Source organism: Sphaeramia orbicularis, chromosome 9, assembly GCF_902148855.1.
Source record: "Sphaeramia orbicularis chromosome 9, fSphaOr1.1, whole genome shotgun sequence".
In the NCBI taxonomy this organism is placed as follows: domain Eukaryota; kingdom Metazoa; phylum Chordata; class Actinopteri; order Kurtiformes; family Apogonidae; genus Sphaeramia; species Sphaeramia orbicularis.
In genome coordinates, this window is record NC_043965.1 from 1,579,636 (window position 1) to 1,585,635 (window position 6,000).

The 6,000-nt window shown below is 37.1% G+C and overlaps 1 pseudogene; it reads right to left on the reverse strand.

Moving 5' to 3' along the window:
* The window catches only part of LOC115425292 (spermatid perinuclear RNA-binding protein-like), a 54,243-nt pseudogene extending 49,866 nt beyond the window's left edge, over positions 1-4,377 (reverse strand).
* Between the last annotated feature and the right edge of the window lie 1,623 nt (positions 4,378-6,000).

Below are 6,000 nucleotides of genomic sequence, written 5' to 3' on the forward strand. Positions count from 1 at the left end.
AACGGAAAACCAACTAAAACGCGTCTCCTGCATCCAGCGGTTGCCGTCGGTTACGGGCGGACGCCTTTAACAGGTTTCATTTCAGGCTTTTCACATGTTGTTTATTTCCGTCTGTCCTTCCTGTTCACGAACGCTGTCAAAAATAACCGAGAGCAACGGCTCCGAAATGGACTGAAATCCCAGAATGCACCAGGAAACGTGATGTGGATGGAGACGTTTGATATTAGAGTGGATGAGTGGAAGTGTCCATATATGGTTCTGATCAGCAGCAGATCCAGGACCAGTACTGATGGGGGTCACATTCAGATCCACATTTACTGAAGGGGTTTTATTATCGACCTCCGAACACTTCACACACTGAGCGTTTATGGACGAGCTGGGATTTACACTCATGTCCTCTGGAAAAGAAGAAGGATTTTGTCTGTTTTCAGTTTAACGGTTGTGTTTTCTATTCAGTTTGTGTTTTCCACTTGAATCTGCAGAGAAACTGGAGTTCACTGTTCACAACAAAGACCCATTCTGTTCTGTTCCATTCTATTCTATTCCATTCTATTCCTGATGGGACTCTGTTTTGGTCCACAGACTGTACATTTTTACGTTCGTATGTTTGACTCCTCTCAGGTTCAGACGTCGTTCTTTAACAGTTACATTTATAAACTCAGTCATAATTTGATCCAGAATCAGATCCACCAGGATTTAGCATCAAGGTCAAACTTCTATCACCATCAGACACCCCCCCCCCCCCCCCCCCCCCCTCATTACAGTGGGTTATTTATGACTCTGCTTTCCTCATTCATGCTCCTGCTCGTGTCTCGGGGGCGTGTGCTGGAGTTGTGAGGTCGTTCATCATGACCTCACTAATCTCTCACCGATGCACCGCGGGCGTTCGAGGCTGAAGCAGCGTCAACAACCGCAACACAAACACACACACACCGACACACACACACACACAAACATTAACAACATCTACATGACAGATTAAGACTTTAACGGCTCCAACACGGGTCCTAGACCTGGATCTGGATCTGGACCTGGACCCGGACCTGGACCTGGACCAGGGCCCAGACCAGACCGGATCACCTGTTTCCTTTTCTTTATTGGAGTTCGGCCTCACGATGCAATTAGGAGATAATGAAGTTCGGAGCTTTAATTAATTGCATTGCCGGGTTTGTGGGAAATAAATCAGATCAGATTTAATTCCGGTAACGTTTCCTTTTCTCTGTCCAATCACACGGAGGAAAACCTGTGACACGACGACGACGATGAAGGTGACGAGCATCTGTCAACGATGAAATCTGCATTTACCGACTTCACACGTTAGAAAATAAACAGAACTCTGAACCGTTCACATACTGACAAAATACAAACGGTATCTGAAAGCTGAGATTCACCATAAAACACACCACAGTAGATTTCATATGAACGTAAGTGTCTAGAATAACGAAAAACACAAAATAGTAAAACAAAAAAAGGTTTAAAATGGCAAAAAATTGAGTTAAAATGGCAGAAATTTTTGTTAAAATGCCAGAATTTTTGTTAAAATGGTAAAAAATTTAGTTAACATACCATACCAACTTTATTTATAAAGGACTTTAAGAACTTTACAGCTGGCCAAAGTGCTGTACACCAAACATAAAACAAGGGATTAAATAAATAAATAAAACTAGTGAAAACACAGGGTGTTAAGTGGGCTACGAGCAACACAATACAAACATCATAAAAACAAAGACAAGTTAAAATCTGTTAAAAACAGCATTAAAAAAAAATTAAAAAAAAAGACAGACATGTCACTCACTGATTAAAAGCTAATGAGAAAAAGTGCATTTTTAAATGTGATTTAAAGACAGGTACAGACTGAGCCTGTTGAACAACTGAGGGCAACTGGTTCCACAACTTTGGGGCGACAACAGAAAAGGCACGATCCCCACAAAGCTTCTTTTTAGTTTTTGGAACCACAAGCTGCAGCTGATCTGACCTGAGAGCACGAGGGGGCGTAGGGGTGGGTCAGGTCAGACAGGTAGGAGGGGGCAAGGCCATTCAAACATTTAAAAACAAATAGAAGAATTTTAAAATCAACTCTTAAACGCACTGGCAACCAATGGAGTGAAGCTAAAACATGAAATATGTTGATGTTTGCGTGTCCCTGTTAAAAGCCGAGCTGCAGCAATTGAGTTAAAATGGAAAAAAACGTCACTAAAACTAGAAAAATGTTCTATAATATGTATAAAACCAGTCGTATCTGCTCAGTTTATGTATGTGTTACTTCAGAGAAGAATCAATAAAATGAGAATCCTGATCTTAACACAGGAAAATGGTTTTATTTATCTGGTCTATCTGAATAAAACAGATATTTTAAGCAAAATTTTAAGCAATTTTGTATTTATTCAGCTAACCCTCAAAAACCAAAACCATCTACTGATGTAAACTGTTTAATACCTGCGGATCCACTAATCTGATCAATACATGGAAAGAACTGGTGTAAAATACAGTTTGAACTCAAAAATTCATAGGATAAAATGTACAAAAACATGTTAAATGAGCAAAATACTTCAAAAATAGGGAAAACATTAACCATAAAACCTTGAACTTGTGCATAAAAATTTGCCTAATGGAAAAATTCAATTTCGCCAAAACTCTTATTTTTCGATTAAAAGTTTTTGTTCTGGCAAGAGGTGGTTTTTTCAGGCGTAGTGAAATTGGTATATCATGCAAAACTGCAATGGAGAGAATTTTTACCGCAACTGGAGTCACATGAACAAAACAAAAAAAAATCTATGCTGACGGACGTTACAAGAGAAAAAGAAGAATTTAAAAAGAAACGTGTGGGTGTGTGTGGACACACCAGGAAACTGAATCATTTTATAATTTAGTACAAGATAGAGGAGTAATATATAATAATAATAATAATAATAATGAATATATCTGTAAATTAACACTATATTTACGTTTGTCGTCATGTTTATGGAATGACTTCTCGTGTCATCTCGCGATAATAAATAAACAAATCATCCCATTTGTGATTTAATGGAAAAACCGACATTACGCACTTCTGTTTTTAGTAAATATCAGTAAAGTTTTGCACAGATGTCCAATGGAAAAGAGACCAGTGTTTGTGAGTTAGAGATAAAACCTGCACTAATTAAGTAAAATCTGCACTGATTAAGTAAAAGTGACAAGAAACTTACTGGTGTACGGAAAGTTGGAAGTTATTATAAAATGCGTCAAAGTTTATTAGAAAATGCGTTCAAGAACTTTGTTACAAAATGCGACGTTATTACATAATGAGGTGAAAAATTATTACATTATTACATATTGCAAAATTATTACATAATGCGGCGCCACAAGCCCCGCCCCCCAGAATTCAGAGTACTCTTAGAAGTCCAGTTGTCGTCCCAGAGCAGAGCTCCGAACTCCTGTTCTGTCAGGTTCCACATTCAGCCTGATCTGATCTGCAGTGGACCGGACCAGTCAAAAAGAACAGAAGAACCTGTAAATAATGACAACTGACTATTTATGTCTGTGTTTTAGTGCAAAAAACCCCATCAATTTACGAAAATACTTACTTTTATAAACTATTCAAACAAAAAAAGAATAATCTGAAAAAACTGAAATTTCTTAAGAAAAATCAGTGCATTTTTAACAATCTTCTGCCTCAGTTTCTCATTAGTCCATGTGCATTCTGGATCAGATCTCCAAAGACACTAAACACTGAGGAACAGAAGAAAAGAGTTCAAACTGGACTGAATTTAATACAGACATTTCAGGTTGTTCATATTTGTTCAGGTTATTCACATTTCATTGTTACAGGAGAGTTTGGAAATGGAAATATTTTCATAATTTAATGTTATTTTTTGCACTAAAACAAAGACAAACATTTGAAGTTGTCATTACTTATAGACATAATGTTATATTATTTTTCTCCCATCAAACCCAGTAGTAAATCTGCAGTGGTTCTTCTGTGTGGGTTCTTCTGCTGTTCTTATTGGACTGTAGATCAGATTGGTCTGGATGTGGAACCCACACTAAAATGAGTTCCACAGCCTGGACTGTGGAATTTATACACTTTGTAAATTCATCCCAGGGCCCAGACTGGACCCTTTGGCGGGCCGGATTTGGCCCCGGACCGCATGTTTGACACCCGTGTCCTAGAACCTTCTATCAGTGGAATTACCAGGTAAGTTGAGTGGAAACACACTGAGGTTTTCCAGAATCCAGGTAAATGGAAAAGAGTCTGATGTGAGTTTATTTAGTGTTGGTGGTGACTCACCATGTCCAGGCAGTGGGGGTGGGGGGGTCGTGGGGGGGTCTATGTGAGGACCAGGGTCCAGTCACTGGGCCTCTTCATGCAGTCGGACGGTGGAACGGCAGATCTGCACTGGAGGAAGAAGAAGAAGAAGAAGAAACAGCTGATCAGGGTTTAGGAAGTATGTAACAAAACATGTGAAGGACATTTTTTATTTTTTTTATTTTTTTTATTAGACTTTTACTTGAGTTTGTGATCTGTTTTATAAGTGTGACCTGATCCCAGAGGTCAGCAGGAAAAGAAAAAAGAAATGAAAGAAAAGAGAGGTAATAAAAATAAAACAAACAGTAATAATAAAAAAAAAAAAAAAAAAAAAAAAACGAAACAAAAAGAGATACTGATGAGATATTTATCATAATACACTGAGGTGTGTGTGTGTGTGTGTCTGTGTCTGTGTGTGTGTATGAGAAATTAAAGAAAAGACAAAAGGAATCGGTAACAACAACAAATAATTAATATTAAACAGTTTAAAAAAAACAACTGTGATAATAGTGACAATATTAACAGAAATCAAAATGAACAAAAACAAATAATAAAAACAAAAAATAAATAAATAAATAAATAAATAATAGTAATATTAATAGTAATAATAATAATAATAATAATGATAAACAATAATAATAATAATAATAATAATGATAAAAAGACAATTAAAAATAATAACAGTAAAATTATTATTATTATTATTATTATTATTATTATTATTATTATTATCATCATCATTATTAATAATAATAATAATAATAATAATAATAATAATAATAATAATAATAATAATGAAACAGCTGGATAAAGGGTCTTATACTGGACTTGTTAATGTTGTGTTTCAGTGTTTAAATGAACATGGTGGACAGTGGTTTGTGTTTGTTTGTACTGGACGTCCATTTAACCCCAGTATTGGTTAACGATGGTCATTTATCCCGTAAACGTACGTGATCCAGGATTTACAGATTATTCTAAGCTGCTCTGAATAAGCAGCCGCTGAAAGCCTCTGACACGGGCTGAGTTCTAACCAGCGGAAAACCATCATCCAAACAGCACTGCCCTGGCACTGGACGGCATCTGGTACAGGCACCGAGCATGGAAGAGTCAGCACCGAGGGATCGGAAAAACATACAGACTTTGGCTCAAACTGCACCTGAACGCACCCTGGTTTATAATGTTAAAAGTTACACCGATGGCTGAACCTTTATGTTAGTGATAAGTGTTTAAGTATTTGCTTTTCCATTGAACCTCAAACTGCGTAAATAGAACTTGTGCATAAAAATCTGTCAAACAGAAAAACGACAATTTCACCAAAACTCTTGTTATTCGATGAAAATTTTTTGCACTTACAAGAGGTGTCTTCTCAGGTGTAGTTAAACTAGTATATCGCACAAAACTGTAATGAAAAGACCTTTTAGCACAACTAGAGTCACATGACCAAAAACATGGATGTTGATGGATGTTAGAACAAGAGAAGAAGAAGAGCTGAACCCAAACGTGTGTGTGTGTGTGTGTGTGTGGACACACCAGGAAACCACATCAGTTTAGAATTTAGGAGACAGAGGAGGAACGAGTGGGGAGGAAAATTATCAATCAATCCATTAATCATTAGTTGGTTGACCTTGTCGATTGCTTAACGATCAAGGAAAGAGCACTAATGCCACAGTTACAAAGATTCTTTCGAACGACGGGTTTGTATGAATCTTCCAGTT